Raw genomic sequence first — 18,133 nt, forward strand, 5'->3', positions numbered from 1 at the left:
TACTTATTCCTCACGAACACTGAGTTGATCTCTTCTCTTTTTTACAGCTAAACTTGGAACATTGTTTCTCCTATGCATGTCTGAGCATAGTTTTTGCAGAAATTGGTAACAAGCAGAATTATTAAGTAAAAATGTCAATTACGCTGTCCCTTTCCAAGAAAACCTATCGTTTTATTGATAAATCAATCACTAGCCTATATTGGATATTTATTCTGTGCCTGATGCTAGCAGAAGTGTCTTAGCGGGGAATGTGGCTGATTCCCATCTGAGGCCTGGGCCTTTTCAAATAACAAGAACTTTTTTTTTGGTACTGGGGATCTAACTGGGGACCTTGCACTTTCGAGGCAGGCAGCCGAACCACTGACTAAATCCCCGCCCCAAGAACAACTTTTTAACTAATCTTGGTTTCTTTGGTCACAAGATTGTCCTCTATAGTAACCAGAGGCTTCAGGCTTTGCTATTTATTACTATTCAAATAGGCTACTTTGTTATTATCCAAAAGTTTTCTATTTAGGACCTTATGCTATGTTGTCACTGAACACTAAGTTATTTATTTAGAGACAGGGTCTCCCTGTGTAGTTCAGGCTGGGCTTGAATTCACTACGTAGCCCAGGCTGTCCTCAAACTCGCAGAGATCCTCCTGCCTCAGCAGCCCCAGGGCTAGGATCACAGGCGTGCGATTTGAAAGGACTGGCTACAGTTTTGCTTGGTGATTCCCAGCCCCTGATGGCACCCATCCCCCGTAGTCCTGACAGCCCAACGCCACAGTACCTGGGAGCCGGAGTCCCCTTAGGCCAGGGCTCCGGAAGCCCCGCTCAGTGCCCAATAGGGATAGGGGCAACAGGTATGCGTCCCAAGAGACTGCAGGAGAGCCGGAGGCACACGACACCCGCTGCGCGGGGAGTGACCGGCCCGCAGGTACTGAGTAGCACAGCAGGCACTGGGTTCCGGCCGACCCTGAGCATGCGCATTTAAGCGCGCGCGGGGGGGGGGGGGTACCCTGCGGCTGTTAGTGCTGAGAAGACTGGGGAGCGTGTGGGTGGGCCTGGAGGGCACTGCAGGGCTTTCCGGAAGGAGCTGGGAGGAAAAAGATGAAAAGCAACTCCGAAAGGGAACAATTCTGAGTAAAGGTATGAAAGGGAAAAGCGCAAAGTAAAATCCTTAATAACAAGGACAGCCGTAAATGGTAGCAGCAAATTAACTTTACTAATCATTCCTGTGGACTGATAGTCTGCTCAATTCCCTTTTAAATTGTATTTGGCCTGTACTAAATTCTGATGAGATAACACGATTACCCCCTTCCCTCTACGGAAACGAGACGGGCCAAGGGGGAGAGGATGCGATTGGACCACGCTGGCCCTGAAATCAGAAGGACCTGGGTTCAAATCCTGGCTCTGCTACTCCGTAGTTTCCAACGCTTTGCTGAAAGTCTGTTCGCTAGCGTGAGAGCTCGGTGGGGAGTGACTGCGTCTTCATCTCTCCGTGTATAAAATGGGACTCGGCGCATCCACCCTGGAGGTCCTCCTTCTCCCAAACCAAAGACTTATGAATAATCCGGACTCTTTCTGTAGAGAGAACTTTGTGATTAAACTGGGGGCGAGAGTAGGTGATTCCTTATTTGTTCCTTTAAAAAGTAACTTTTCCTCTTTATCGAAATAATCCACGTTTATTTTATAGAGTCTGGACAAATTCAGAGAATTTAAAAAAGGTTACTGTAAGAGAATAGTTTTCTTACTTATGTTTTAGGCAATTTTCTTTCAGGGTTGTTTTTTTTTTTCCTGAACATTTATATTCTATGCAGTAAAATTGTGATCATACTGACTATAAAACTTCCTAACCTACTTTATTTATTTTTGAGACTGGATTTCGTTATGCAGTACAGGCTGGCCTTGAACCCACTATATAGCCCAAGGCTGGCCTTCATACTCGCAGTGATCCTCCTGCCTCAGCCTCCTGAGTGCTGGGATTACAGATGTAAGTGCCAGCATGTTCGCCTCTAGCCTAGCCTACTTTTTTAAAGTGTCATTTTTACCATGAGAATTTCCCCAGAACTTAAATAAATTTGCAAATACGATTGTCTATAAAATCCCATTATATTGACTTTCTTTCTGTGTTAAAACTGTTCTTATTATTGTACAGGCACTTGGTTTGCAGTTTTTAGTATCCTAAGTGTCATAACAATGAACCTCCTCCCCAGTGGTGCCCCAAGGTGGGTTCCCTTTAAACCAGAGATTTCTGCTTCCCACCAGGAGTTTCCTAGCAGTAGCTTTCAAGGGAGGGAGGGAGATTTTAAGAAAAAAGGAGTGAGACTTTGCAGGCCATCATTGTAGACCAGGAACCACTGATCTTGAGTTTTCTGGGGACCAGCCTCTCCTCAGCTGGAACCCTCCTGCTCATAGTACCTGGCACACAGTAGGTGCTCATTAAATATCTGCTCAGTGAATTGGTAAATCTAATATTCTCCATTGTACTCTTGGTTCCTCTTTCCTACAGACTCTTGAAGGGAAATTACTGAGTTAAAATTTTAATGAAAAAAGTCTTGATGGTACTTTTTATACTGTTTTAAAAAATATCTTTAAATCTGTCTCTTAAAGTTGTAAGGACAATATAAGTTCATAATGTAAAATTTTAAAAATACAGGTAAGTGGAGTATACAGTACAAGTTTTCAAATGTTCTATTTTATGTATTTATTGCTTTTTTGAGACAGGGTCTTGCTATGTAGTTCAGGCTGACCTTGAACTTGAGGCAGTTATCCTGCCTCAGCCTCCCTTGAGTGCTGAGATTACAGACATGTGCCAGCACACTCTAGTTTCTTTTCTTTTATCATTCAAGTTTCCCAAATGTCCTCTTTAAATTGGTGTCCACTACTTAAGCAAAAGATTTAGGAAACAGAGTTAGGGACAGGCAGTTTTTCTGCAATTCAGATTTGATTTGCAAGCTTTGGCTGGCTTGGAGCAAGGTGTTTAACACATGCTCTCTTCAGAGGAACTTGGACTGTGAAGAAAGTACAAACACTGGCCAGGCTGAAACTGCAAATCTGGTTTCTGTTGCTTGCACACTTACTGCCTCATTGCTGCTTTGTTTGCATTTCCTCTGCTATAGTCTCTGTTCTCTATCTGCCAAACTCCTCTTCTTCCTGTAAAGCCCAGCTCAAATACCCCTTCTTCTTTGGAATCTTTTTCTCCCTAGCCTTTGATATTTCCAAATTGGGCTAACGTGGTTATTCCCATCTTTGTGTTCCATGATGCTTTGTTCACACCTCTGCTTTATCACCTGTTTTGCTTTCAGTTAAGTGTGTGTGAGTCTAGCTTCCTGAGGGCTGGGAGGGTTATGATCCTCTGTGTCTGGTATGATACATGACCTAGGGTAGGTTCTCAAGAACTCTGGTATTTTTAAGGCCCTTTTATTCAGCATCATCAGCTGTAAACACACTTGAGTCCTTTTTTTCTCAGTGACTGCGTAGCTGAATCCGTGATGATTTCCTTTGTCAATGGACTCTGTGGACTGGGAGGCTTCCCAGACATCCACAGCCCATTGTTGAACCCCAGAAGAAGTCGCTATGGGTGGGCTGGGGTGGGGATCCCCAGGCAGACACTGTCCTCAGCCTCTCTCGACATCTGCCACTAAGGATGGTGGCTTGCCTCTCACCCACTGGTCTACCAGACCCAAAAGTGTTTAATCACCTACAAGTACCACTCATTAAATGTCCCTAAAAACAATAATTAGGTACTACTGTTTGAAAGTGAAGTGATCCGTGTTCCCATTGTTTCCTCTGCAAAGTGACGCTCCCACTGCTGGTATTGTGACAGCTAAATAAAAAGGCCAGGAATATGTGGGTTTCTGTTTTTTGTTTTGTATTTTTTTTTTTTACCTTGAGGAAACAAAGACTCCCCTGACGTAATAAGATACTAGGACTCTCAAAAGAGACAAACAAACAACACAGAAAAAAAAAAAATATATATATATATATTATAAAGTCACCAAGAAGGAATTACTCAGCAGTGAGATATAGGAGACTGGTTATTGTTAGAACGTTCAGCCCATCTCTTAGGGGAAAAGCAAGCTGTTCAAAGTAACCTACGAGGAGTGGCTGGTCGGAAATACACAGAAACCTTTGGAGTTGACACTGTTCAAAGGCAGACACGAAGAAGCCACACCAATGCTAGGAAGAAGCTCCCCTTGCACTGTTTCAACAGAGCGCTCTAGTACTGAACCTAATTTTAAAAAAGAGACAAATGTCTTTATTTAAAAAGTGTTCTGCCAAGGGTTGCCTTATATAACTCAACTTTCAGCCCCCCACTAAAAAGCTAGCTACCCTCATTTCCCAGGAACACCTTCATTGCTTAGGTAGAGGCTCTGGATTTTAGTTCATTGGCTTGAGAAGTCAGCCCTCTCCTGCAAAGGATCTTCCCTGTTTTCCAGGTGGAAAATCTCTCTCATGACTGCATGTAAGTGCCAGCGAGCACTCAGGGTGGTGAAAGGGCATCTCACCAGCAGACTGCCAGCTGCCCAGGTACACTGTGGGAGAGAATTTGAACACATTTGGCAGTTGGGATTTAGGTCTTGACCGTTGTAACTGATGGAGGAGGCTAAGGGTACTACGGATGCAAGTCCAATACTTGATAGAAAAATGACCCAAAGTAAGGAGTCGGGCACTATAGACTAGACATAGCAGCAGGAATGGCTATTGGAAAGACGTGATGCTGCCAAGGGCTGGCACTGGCACTCAGACCCATGTAGACTTTGTAGAGGGACTTGTGCCCATGTGAATGGCAGAGTTAGGGGTAGAGCAAAACAAATAAGCCCCAGGTATCATTTGAGGCCTCAGCCATTTGAGAGTTGGGCACTAAGAATGTTTCCTTGTTGGGTCAAAAGAATTGTTAAGACTGGAGATGAGGAAGAAGATACAGCCAGGAGGAAAACAGAGCAGGGCCATTGGAGGTCACGAGGGCCCTCTGAGTTCGCCTCACATTATCAGGCACTGCTCTGAGGGCTGTGTGTAACTCAGACTCAAATCAGAAAGTTCTAATTTTAAAAAAGAACCAAGCTATGCAGAAAGATAGGGCATACTGACCAACAATAAAGGACAGTAGCAATTTAAAATAGTACCTACAGTAAGAGCACTGGTAATTTAGAGGAGAAAGGGATTCCTGGGAAAGAGGTTAGAAGGAGCTTTAAGGAGCTTTTAAATGAAGAGCCTTCAAGAGTCAAAATCCAAGTATGCAGTTGGAGGGAGAAATGCTGGGGGGGAGAAACTTTCTTGAGAGCCAAGATGTACTTTGGTCCCATCGACGCTACTGGGCAACTTTGGCATCTGGTCCTTCCTAACCATGGTGTTTACTCTGTGGGGTTTTCTAGGATTTGTTCTGAGGGGCTCTGACTACCTGGGGGATTCCCAGAGAGCCCGTCGCCCTCAGTGCTACCTCATTACCATGCTCCTCCAAGGTCTCCACTCCCGAGGAGAAAGAAACATCCCCCTTGGCTGGCCTCACAGAAGATACAAAAGCAAAGCCCACCAGCACCAAATTGAAATTGACAGGCAAGTCTCGATCTGGAGTAAGAGTTATATCTAAAGTGAAGTTATTTCTTTGAAAGGGGCTGAACTTTCTGAGTTAGCAAGGCACTAGTTAGTGAATTTTACCAGTTGAGTATTTGTATAATGTGGACACATTTTATCACCTGACATGAGTATACTTACCTTGGTTCACTTTGGGCTCTAGCTTAGTATAAAGTATCCGTTTTCTGAAATGCTTGACACCAGCAGTGTTTTGCGTTACAGATTTTTAAAAAATCTTGGGATATTTGCATGTGCCTACTGAGATATCTTGGGGATGGGACCCGAAGTCTGTTTATCAAATCCGTTTTGCTTTGTATAGACCTTACAGCCTAAAGGTAATTTTGTATTTTATGCAGTAGTTTTAGTGGGCCTGTATTTTGACATTGACCCTTGGGATGAGGTGCGGAATTTTCTACTTGTAGTTTCATGTTGGCACTCAAGCAGTTCCCTATTTTGAAAGATTTGAGATTTTGATTTTTTTTTTGGTGGTACCAGGGATCAAACTCAACACCTTACACTTGCCAGGCAGGCATGGTGCCACTGAGCTATATCCCCAGCCCAGAATCAGTATTCTAGGGAGGCTACTTCCAGTTTTCTGCTCAAGCTAGCAGATAAGAGTTTGCTGGGCAATGAAAATAATTTTCTCCCAGTGCTGTCTTCGCTTCTGGGCCAGGTATAGTGAGCGGCAAGTGAGTGGGTAAGAAGTGGTGAGGAACATGGCTCCAAAGATAATCTGTTGTGAGGCAGCCTCGGGCCGCCACAGCACCCTGCCCTGGAAGACTGTCCCTCCCCATCATCCATGGTGAGTCCAGCGCAATGTGAATTTACCAATTCTTTGCCCAAACAGCGGGTGATGTAAGTGTGCCTTCTGTAGCAAGCCTCTCTCCAATTGCACTCCCGGCTTGGCTCTGCTTCTGCGTCTGAAGTTTTAGCAACTAAATATCAGAGATGTTGTTAAGTGACTATTTGAGAGATTTGGCTTCCTGTTTGGTCCAGTACATCATATTTGAAAGAATAAGTGATTCTCAGAGCTTTCTTTTTTTTGGTACCGGGAATCGAACTTGGGACCTTGTAATTGTGAGGCAAGTGGCAGAACCACTGAGCTAAATCCCTGGGCCAAGAATAAGTGATTCTATTGTGATTTTTTTTTAAGATAAAAATGCCACTGTCACCATCCCAACTTTGTCTGTATCCACTAAAGATCACTCCCAAGTGGGCTTATGGGATTTCCAGGCAACTGGTTTATCAAAGATAATGCCAATTTTAAACTTCAAATTATTTTGATTAATTTTCTACTCTTTAATTAAAAAAAAATATTCACAGGAGCCCCTCGGTTATGTTCTCCTGGGCAGCATCCTGTGATCACTCAGCTTGAGCTGATGGGTCCCATTTCAGGCGGGCCACCCCGGGAAGTACAGGTATTGGGAGGATATTGCTTTTCTACTGCAGCTGCTCCTTGGACTTAACCTCCCACCTCTACTTTTCATTTTCAACCCATTTCCATCCATTGCCTGATAGGCAGAAGGAAAACCAGGAGTCGAGGAGGAATTAAATCTTTTGGTCCCAGAGCAATCATCAAGAGAAATGTGCCCCCAAATAAATTAGGAGTCTCTGAACATTATGGGCCTCAAAGAATTTAGGAGCAGTGACTCCTCATGTCTCTGAAATGCCTTCCTCCTCTGGTTTCCAGGAGATGGGTGGAGTACAGTGTGTGGATTTGTCAGCATCTGCGTGGAGTCTGGAGCTGCAAACTTCAACCTCTGTAGAGAGCCAGAGGCCTGGGGGCCTGGTGGTTGTTAAAGTACTCAGTGAAGCAGGCAGTTTAATATGCAATGAGGAGTTTCACCTACATCTAGAGGAACAGGTATTGATAAAAGATCTGACATCAGTAAACTAATCACAGCTAAATGGTGAGATGATGGTTGGCTTTCTTGTCCTTGCCAACCCACAAAGAGCACATGGTACTTTTATCAATAGAGTTTTTTGGAAAAACCTTTAAGAAGAAATAATGTAGGGGTAGGAGCTGTGTTTCTTTTATTTCACAGTTGCGGTTAATGACTTCTGGAATGGACACCTGGCCTCGCACCTGGGATGTGCTTCGGCAACATGGCCACCTCAGGTGTGTTTTAGCGCTCCTTAAACACAAGAAACAGAAAATGGGCCCCAGAGTAAGTCCCTGAAGGGAGTTCCTAACCTATGGGATTCTGTGGGCCTGCCTTGGTAAATCAAGCCATGTTGCTGGCTTGACAACTTCTATAATAAAATCATAAAGTTCTAGACCTAAAAGTGCCTTGAGGAAACATTCATCTCTTTAATTGTCTCATTTTTACAGTGTAATTAAGAAGAGAGCTTGATAGTAACAATATCCCATCTTTTAGTAAGCATCCACTATGTGCCAGGAATGGTACTACTTTGTATGGGTTACATTTTAATTACACTATCAAGGTAGTGGGGTATCCAGGTAGTCCTACCTTGATTTTATGAACAAAGAAGTTAAGGCTTGGCAGCTAAGTAACTTACACCAAATCACGTGTCTAGTAAGAGTCCATGCTAGGTTTTGAACCCTTGTCTGTCTCTTTTAAAACTGGCTCTCACTCAGCACAGTTCTGCCTTTTTATTTCCAGCATACCCAGACTCACAGCTTCATCACCTCTCTCCACATTTAACACTCAGGTTTGTGTTTACTGTGTTGCCGAGTGAATCCACCTGGAGATTTCATCTCTGTTGCTGGGTTAATTTGCGGATGTCATGAAGAGCCCCATTCCCAAGTGTGAAGGCCCACATTTGCGCTTCCTCAGAACAACGCAGTGGCAGGCCTTGAGCTGAGCATAGACTTGCTTTCACTCACTCACCTATGTCCTTTTCAGTGTGAGGGTTTCCACTCACAGGCTGTGGGAAGGTGTGGCCAGAGAGAGGGCCTGATGACCAAGAGGCTGGTACTCCCGTCCCAGCAGTAGGAGGGGCGAAGAGGGGCACAAGGCCCAGCATGCTCGGGCCTCTGCTGCTGGTGGCAGATCCTGTGAGGTAACCTCCTCAGGACCCTTCAGCCTCAGGCTGTGGGAGACCTGCGGTCACCTGGGTCTGGGTAGGGGAGGGGATTTTGGGCTCTCTGAGGTGAGGCCTGAGGGGAGGCAGGGCTGTCAAACATTTTCTCTTTAAGACTCTTAAGTCACAAAAGAGATCGACTTGGAGGAAGTTCTTCGCAGCCTGGCCAGAGACCTCTGGTTAATCAGATATTCTTAACAAGAGTAGTCACATGAGCTCACCCAGCTGAACTCTCCTTCAGAGATTGCAACAAAGCATAGGTAAAATTCAAACTACACTAAATATAATTAAATCTTCCTTTGATGATTCATAAGATCTTCAGGATCCTGAGGTGCCTCAGGGTCATCATTATGTTTATCACCTTTGATGAGGCAGGCAGCTGAATAAAAATACCAGATAGAATGATAGGCCTCACCCCCACCCTACCTACCTGGGTGGCCTTTGGTAGGGACTTGACCTTTCAAGCTTCAAAGTCCCCTCCAAAAGAGGGGTGGCAACATTACCTCACAGGATTGTCATAACAGAAAACTGTGTGCATCAGGATATTGTTGTCATTATTATCATTACTATTTGCTAGAAGGACATCACACTGCTGGCTGATAGAGAATTCTATTATATGTCTTCCAGCATGTTTCAAAGTAATTTATTCTAGCATGTTTTAAAGGAAAACATGGCTTCCTTAGCAGCAAGGATTGCTGAGAGGTGGTGATATTTAGTTAAGGACTAGGAAGAGTTCTTAAACATTGTATTTAACCTTCAAGAGTAGTATGTGCTTATTGTGAAAAAAATAATACTACAGAATATATTAAATAATAAAAAGTCTCCTTCTACACCCATTGTCTGAGTCTTCCCCAGAGGTAAGTAAGCCTTTTGTAGTTCAGTATATGTGTGAGATTTAAATTATACTGTTCATTATTGTTCGATGACTTTGCTTTTTTTTCTCCTTGACAACTTATATTGGGGATCTTTTCTTTCTTTTTTTGCAGCTGCATCTGCATAGTCTTTCATGATGTGAATGTTACCTTGTGTAAGCATTGCCCTGTTGACTTATATTAGGCTATTTCTAGTTTGTGTGGCACAGCATAGTATTCATGTACTGAGCCAGTTGTAGCCAATCAGTAACGGATTTTTTTGTTTTGTTTGTGTTTTTTTTCAACTCACACTTCCTAAACCAACTTCTCCTCCTTTCTTTCTTTCTCTTTCTCCTTCTCCTTTTTTTCTTTTTAGTGTGGGGATTGAACCTAGGGTCTTGCGCATGCTAAGCACATGTTCTACTACTGAGCCTACTGAGCCATACCCCTAGCCCAAACATGTGATTCTTTTTTTTTTCGTACTGGGGATCAAACTTGGGTCCTTGAGCTTACGCAGCAGGTGTCGAAACCACTGAGCTAAATCCCCGGCCCCAAACATGTGATTCTTGATCTCTGTTCTTGTCAGAAGAGAGCATATCAAAATTAAACAAAACAAGCGATTTTTGCTAGAAAAACTCAATGATAAGAGTTCATGCAGGGCATGCAGTAGGCCCTGGATTCAATCCCCAGCAACACTGAAAACGACAACAACAAAACCCAAAACAAAATAAACCAAGGTGTTTTTTTCCCCAAGGTTTTAAAAAATAATTTGGTAACATCTAATATATTTACCTACTTGTCAACTATCACAAGCCAGTTTTTGAGCATTTCTAACTCCAGAAAGTTCCCCGTACCTATTTACAATCAGCCTTCATACTCGGCTTGGCTCCAGGCAAGTAGCATTGTAATTTGTCTTCATAGTTTTTCTGTATCTAGAAAGTTCATATAAATGGAATCAAAATATGTAGTCTTGGGCTTGCTTCTTAACAACATTTTTTTTTTTTTTTTTGAAGTTCAACCATGCTGTTGGAGGTATCAATTATTGATGAGCTATGTTCCATTGCATACTTGGGCCACATTTTTTTGTTCATTTGGATTGTTTGCAGCTTAAGGTTATTTTCAGATGTTGCATATTATGAAATTTCAGTTTATGCATGTTATACTGTGAACGTTTATGCATGTTTTGGTATGGACTTTTAAAAAATTTCTCTGGGGTAAATAACTAGGAATGGAATTACTGATAAATATATGTTATCTTAAAAAAAAGCTGCAACTGTGTTCTGAAATGCTGGTTTCATTTTACTCCCATCAGTGAGGTATGTGAGTTTGTTTCTCCACATTTTCACCAACATTTGATCTTGTTAGTCTTTTTCATATTGGTATTCTAGTGGTCTCACATTATTTTAATGTGCATTTTCCTAATAACTCATAATATCGGCTACCTTTTCCTGTGCCTATATTCATCAATCTTTTGTCTAGTTTTATTGGACCATTGCCTGTTTTTAATGTGAGAATTCTTCATAGATTCTGAATACAAATTGTGTATATATGTAACTATATGAAAGACATTTATACATATACAGATTTACAGATAGATAATTTACAAATATTTTCTCTAAATCTATGGCCTTTACTTACTTTTTTCGTAAATTTGAAGAACAAAAATATTTAATTTTGAGGAAGCCTAAATTTGTCAGTTTTTTCTGGGATGGATCATACTTTGAGTATCACATCTAAGAAACTTTTGCATAACTCAAGATCACAGATTTTATCTTACTTTTTTCTAGAAATTTTACAAAACCCAAAGTGATTTTATAAAAGACTTTTACAGACTAAGTGAAGCTAATGTTCTCTGGAGTTCCTTCCTCATCTGAGATCAATGGGACCATGGGTTAAGTCTGCATTTCTGACTCCTACCTCTTCAGGGTTGCTTTCAGAACTTGGGTATATTGTCTGTGAAATCAGTGGGAGTGGTCTTTATTATTGGCTCCTCAAAAATTTTCCCAAGGAATAATGTAAGATTATGTTCATTTAGAAGGGTTAGGAAGCATTGCGTTTGAGGAAGACACATATTTTCTAAATCATGAATAGAAAGTTCTCTTGATATTATTTCATTGAGCAAATGGAGAGAAATTTCTACCAATTAAGGAGTTTAAAAAAGCATTTCCCATTTACTAATGGCTTTTACATGGGCATAGTATCATTTTCTTGTTTTTCCTAGTAGCTGACTTTATTTCTCTAACTAATGAAATCTCTCTCTTTCTATCCCCCCCGCACTATAACAGGTACCTCTATATGGCTGTCAGCTTTTTAAAATATTTTTTTATTTTTAATAGACACATCATAATTGTCCCTATTTATGAGTGCAGGGTGACATTTCAGTACATGTACTCAGTGTGTAATGACCAGAACAAGGCATATCCATCACCTCAAACATTTATCATTTCTTTGTGTTGGGAACATTCAAAATCCTTTCCTCCAGCTATTTTGAGATACTCAAGAAATTGCTGTCAACCATAGTTACGGTATGGAACACTAGGAGTTATTCCTCGAGTTCGCCTGACCCTTGACTGTTAACTCTCCTCTCTCCATCCCTCCCTCCCCTCTTACCTTCCCAGGCTTTGGTAACCATATTCTACTCTTTACTTTTTTTAGGTCAACCATTAGCTTCCACATATAAATGAGAACTTATGGTATTCGACAAGACTATTATTTTTCAGCCCTTACTAAAGTTCTTTGACTCTGTGTGTGCTCAAGAGCCACCCTGCCCCTGACCACTGGAGGAAAGTGAGTGATTTCCTTGACACGTTCATTGATCATAGCATCTGTAAGTCCTCACTCATTTTTAAAACTCTTAGAGCCCAATGTATTTTAATATTCATGTCTCCTCCTCCTCTTCTTCCTTCTTTTTTGGTACCAGGGATCTAACTCGGTCCTCGTGGTTGCACAGCAGGCAGTGAAACCACTAAGCTAAATCCCCAGCCCTCTTCTTTCTTCTTTTTAAAGAAAGGTAATACAGTGAATATTCTGAGTCTAATAACCCCACAAAGTCAAAGTTGACTAATATTTCATAATGTGGACATACTAATCTCTTTAAGCATGTAGAATATTCACAGTATAGAAAACAATAGTTTCATATAGTTTGGATCAGGCTTTTTGTAATTGTTGGTTTTGTCTTTTTTTTTCTGAGATGTGGTCTCACTGCTCAAGTTGGTCTCAAATTCTTGGGCACAAGCAGTTCTGCTTCACCCTCCAAGTAGCTGGAACTACAGGCATTTTTTTTTTCCTGCTTAATTGGGAGAAATTGCCCTCCACTTGTTCAGTGAAATAATGTTTTGAATAATATCCAGATTTTTAAAATACTTGAATTCAGGGTAGGTCAGTTTGTGGAGGGCAAGTAAGTCACAAAACCCTTTCAATCAGGAGCCTTTTTGGACTTCCCAGGTGAGAGTGGTCCGTGAGTTTGATCGCCTTTCCCAACATCACCGTGCCATGCCCATCGTGTGCTGGTTTTGTAGCCTCAGTGGCCACTCTGGTTCCCCATTTGGAGCCACCCTGAGTGGCTAGAATCTTCCAGAATCTTCCAGAATCTTCCAAGGGAATCAGAGGCTTTGGCGAGCCTTGGTGAGGCTTTCAGCCTGAGAGAATTTTCTGAATGGACATTTTGAAGAGAGAATTTCCACAGCATACAGAGCTGTGCTGTATATTGTTCTTTTCTACAGGGAAGATATTCTGCTATTCGAAATCAATATATGCTTTAAAAAGTATTTTCTTATCTCCTACTCATTCTAGTACAACCACGACTGCATGATGTGGGCCCTTAGAGACAGGTACCTCATAAAGGGCCTTTATCTAGGGGGCCTGGACGCCTGGCTCCGGGGAAATTATATCCTAAAATGGAATGGAGTCAAGCTGTAGTGTATTCGAGTACCATAAGGGACAGACTATACGATCGATGGCAGCTCAGAAGGAAGTGTGTTTTAATCGCCAAGTGCTTGGGGCTGACCTGGTGGCACTGTGCAGATCTCCTGCCCATGTCCCCAGAGGGAACCCGAGGTTCCTGGACCCATCACTTCTTTCCTTTCAGTAAGAAGAACCTCATGGCCCTGCAAGAAAATATTACAGAAACAAATACTCATTGCAAAATACTTGTACAAGGAACTTGTGTACCAAAGCTGAATTCAGTATTCAGAGGCAACATGTGAAAGCCCTTCGATGCCACGTCCCCCGCCACCCCCGAGAGTAACTTCATGTGCGTCACTCTGGGCCCTTTTCTTTGTAACTGTGTGTGTTCACACCCATGGACATCCATGCACAATCCATGCACACTTACAGATAGATATGGGGTAAATATGCACATGGCTCACACTCTTCAAACGATTCTGGTACCTGCTTTTCTTAACAACCTCTCAGAAACATCTTTCCTTGACATGACTAGGCTTGGAACTGCAGAGGAGAAAACTTGTAGGTCATCTCTTGGGAATTACACCCTACACTTCAACGATCATCTTCATTCATATACTTAACATGCGCTTCTGGGCATGCATGTAGAATAACTAAAATCTTACTGCCAATGGTTGGTTTTTTTTTTTTTTTCAATACCGGGGATTGAACTCAGGACCTTGTGCTTTTGAGGCAGGTGCAGTGCCACTGAGCTAAATCCCTGGTCCTAATGATTGTTTGTTGTTTTTTTCCCCCCATTAACTTTATTGGTACATTTTAGGTATAAAATACAGTTATATTTCATCATTGGGATCTTGTACCTTTACATGACATATCTTGGTTCTTATTTTTTCCCCTATTCCCCTGCCTTCCCTTCACCCCCTCCACTCTTCCTTATTTACAAAGACTTTGTTTCCATTTTTTTCCTTTTGTCATAATTTTTCTTTTCCCTTCTTTCCTTTCCCTTACCTCTCCCACTTCCCTTACTCCTTCAGACCTTTTCTTCCTATTACATAGTATCAATTATACATTTTTTAAAAGTTAGAATATCAAGATTTAGAAGATATTACCACAGATTTTACAGGATTTAAAAGGATATAGAAAGCATATTACAAAAATCTTTTTTGAAATAAATTTGACAACTTCTATGAAGTACTGTGGAAGACAAATTAACGAAACTGACTCTGGAGAAAATATAAAATTTGAATAGCACCTATTAAAGAAAGTATATTCCTGGGCCAGGGATTTGGCTCAGTGGTTTTGCCACCTGCTGTGCAAGCGAAAGGACCCGAGTTTGATCCCGGATACGCCCCCTGCAATAAAAGTATATTCCTAGCTTGAAAACTTACCTATATGACAACAACATTTTAATATACATTTTAACTGATAAATATTATATACATTATATATATATTTTAACTGATAAATTATATCAAACATTTAAAGCAGAAAAAAGAAGGAACACTTCTCCCCTCATTTTAGGAACTCAACATTGTGCTAATACTAAAACTGGATAAAGATAATAGAAGAAGAAAGTATGAACATAAATAAAAATTTGTTTAACAAAACAATTAGAAGTCAGATCTGGCAGTGTGTAGAAAGTGGTTTTATTATAGGGATGCCAGTGTTGCTTCAGCATTGGAAGATCCACCCCCATAAGTCATCTTTTAACAGAGGAAAGGAAAAAACCATATGATCCTATCAGTAGTTGGAGGAAAAGTATTGGACTAAATTCTACAACTGTTCATGGTAAAAGCTATCAGGAGACTAGAAGTAGAACAGAACCTTCTCAACAGATCAAAGACTTCCATACTTCCAGCAAAAACATCTTATATGAATGGAAAAGATACAATGCTTTCTCCCTAAGGTGGGGAACAAGGGCAAATATGCCTACTCTTCATCTGTCCGTTAAACTTTGAAACAGAGTCCCAAACCAAAAGAGTCAGGCAATAAAAATGAACAAATAGCATAGGATTGGCAAGGTAGAAGTAAAATCTTTATATGTAGATGAAATGATCATCTACAGAGAAAATACTAAGAAATCTCTAGGAGCCCTTAGAACTTGTATTTGAATTTAGCAGGATTAGAAAACATAAGGTATATATAAAAATTCAGATCTGTGTATACTTGCTATAAATGAAGAATTGGATATTGAAATTTAAAAGTTATGTAGGAGTAGAAAGAACCTGGAAAAGTAAAAAGAAAAAAAAAGTGTTGGAAGACATTTATTACCTGATTTTAAGACTTCTTCTAAAGCTACAGTAAGCAAGGCAATGTTGGCATAAGGAAAGACATCATAGATCAGTGGAATAAAACAGAATCTAGAAATAGAACCACACACATATGGTCCACTGGCTTTTGAAAGATTATTTAACATTAACATTTTATAGAACATAAGAGCAGAGGAAAAGATGTTTTCAACAAATGGTACTAGAACACCTGGTATCCGTATGTAAAAGATTAACCTCAACCCTTTATTTCCATACATAAAAATAACTTGAAAGGATCTATGAACCTAAACATGAAAGACTAAAACTATAAAACTTTAAGAAGAAATTATAAGAGAAAATGTTCATGAATTTAGAGTAGGCAAGAATTTCCTAGGATACAAAAAACGATGTATGAAAGAAAAAAATTGATAAATGAGATTTGATCAAAAGTTAGAACTTTAAAAGATATTAAGAAAATGAAAAGTAGTCTTTAACCAGAACATATTTACAATACATATAACCTATGAGTAGAATATATAAAGAACTCTTAACAGCTCATTAATAGATAACCCAATTAAAAAGTAGATACAAGAGGATGATAAATAGCCAGTACAACAACAAGAAAGGTGTGCAACACTAGAATCAGAAAAATACTAATCAGTACAATAACAAGATTGCATTATACACTTACCTAATGGTTGTTTTTAATAGTTTTAAATTTCAGCATTTCCTGTATCCTTCTCTTATCTAGAAAAAAATTTGAGACACTGGTCCTCTCTCATTTGCAATGGCCGGGGTTGGAACTCAGGGCCTCATGCATGCTTGGCAAGCCCTCTACCTCTGAGTTACGTCTGCAGCCCACACATGGATGTTTCTTGGGGTGAGAACAGGGACATAGAAAGGGATTGTGGTTGGGTATATTTACAATTTTTGTATATTTTTGGTTTGGCCCCCTAGATATGAACTTAATGTCCTATCCTTTTATTTCCTCCCAAGCACAGATCAGATGAAATAAGAGCTTGCCTTAAGCTGTGTAAATTGTTAGAACACTTTTGGAGGGCCCTTGACAATAGCTACTAAAATTTTAAATGTTCTTAACTTTTGACCCTGTAACTCTTGCTATACGGCATTATGGAAATAACCTTTGAGACCTGATACAAGCATCACTTAGGAACTTTTTTATTTATACCATTACTTTCAAACAAATGCTGTGAGTCTTTATAAGACTCAAATTTTAAATTTAGAGAATCCAGGTACCACCACCCCAGCTCTGAGGGGCAGAGATGCCCCAGTGCTGAGGAGGTGAGCCACAGAGGCTCCAACAGCACATATCCCTCTCCCCACCCTGTTGAAACAAGAAGACACTTAAACAAGTCTCAAAACCAGACTCCCAGATCACCTAAAGCAACCCCAAAGGGAAACAAGAGGGAACACTCTGATACTCAACGACCTGGACTCCCTGAACTGGCAACAAAAGAGGAACTGGAAAAAATGAAATCAGAAATAATTTCTCAAAAAACAGCAGACCTTGTGCCAATAGTGCAAGACATGATTAAAAATCTAGAGAGGGCAAAGATTAAAAAAATAGAAGAGCTGAGGAACATGATGGAATACCAACATAGGAAACAAATGGAATCCATAAAACAGATGCAAACAGATTTCCACGAGATTAAAAACTCTATTGAAAGTTTACACAGCAGAATGAGGCAATGTGAGGACAGAATTTCAGATATAGAAGATAAGATTGCAATTATCTTCTATAATTGCAAAGAAAAGAAAAATTTCTTTAAAATAGTAAGGGACCACAAAAAGTCAATCCAGTGGCTGCTAGACGATGCAAAGAAGAGTAACATAAGACTGATTGGAGTCAATGAAGAACCAGGAGAGAGTGCAGATGACATAAAAAAACTCTTCACAGAAGTGATGGCAGAAAACTTCCCAAGCAGGGGAAAAGAACTTGACATACTAGCCTTGATCAAAACAAATCCACACACAGTCATATAATAGTCAAGATTCCAGAAACCCAACTGAAGAAACAATTCTACAAGCAGTTAGGGAAAAGAAACAAATCACAGACAAAAGAAAGTCCCATCAGAATCACAGCAGGCTTTTCAATGCAAAGCCTCAAGGCAAGAAGAGCATGGAGTCCCAGAAGGAAGCTCTCTGCCTCCATCCCAGGCTCTTAGGGCAGTGAAGCTCAGCCGGTCCCAGCACCCGGAAGGAAGCTCCCCACCTCCATCCCAGGCTCCTAAGGCAGAGAAGCTCAGCCAGTCCCAGCACCTGGAAGGAAGCTCCCCTGCTGCCATCCCAGGCTTCTAAGGCCAAGAAGGTGAGCCGGTCCCAGTACCTGGAAGGAAGCTCCCCCAACGCTATCCCAAGCTCCTAGGACAGAGAAGGTGAGCCAGTCCCAGCACCCGGAAGGAAGCTCCCTTACTGCCATCCCAAGCTCCTAGGGCAGAGAAGGTGAGCTGTGTGGGCGCCAGAAGCACCCCCACCATGGAAATGAGAAGACACATAAACAAGCCTC

The 18,133-nt window shown here is 41.1% G+C and overlaps 1 long non-coding RNA gene across 1 annotated transcript; it reads left to right on the forward strand.

The window, feature by feature from the left end:
- The first annotated feature begins 1,021 nt into the window (after positions 1-1,021).
- Positions 1,022-5,541, forward strand: LOC110349363 (uncharacterized). Its single transcript, XR_002395268.2, has 3 exons — positions 1,022-1,130; positions 4,424-4,514; positions 5,360-5,541. It is a non-coding gene; the product is annotated as an uncharacterized LOC110349363 (long non-coding RNA).
- The last annotated feature ends 12,592 nt before the right edge of the window (positions 5,542-18,133 follow it).

The sequence above is a fragment of the Heterocephalus glaber genome, unplaced genomic scaffold (genome assembly GCF_053883595.1).
Source record: "Heterocephalus glaber isolate CG9 unplaced genomic scaffold, H.glaber_assembly_v1.0 deba00001504, whole genome shotgun sequence".
Classification (NCBI taxonomy): domain Eukaryota; kingdom Metazoa; phylum Chordata; class Mammalia; order Rodentia; family Bathyergidae; genus Heterocephalus; species Heterocephalus glaber.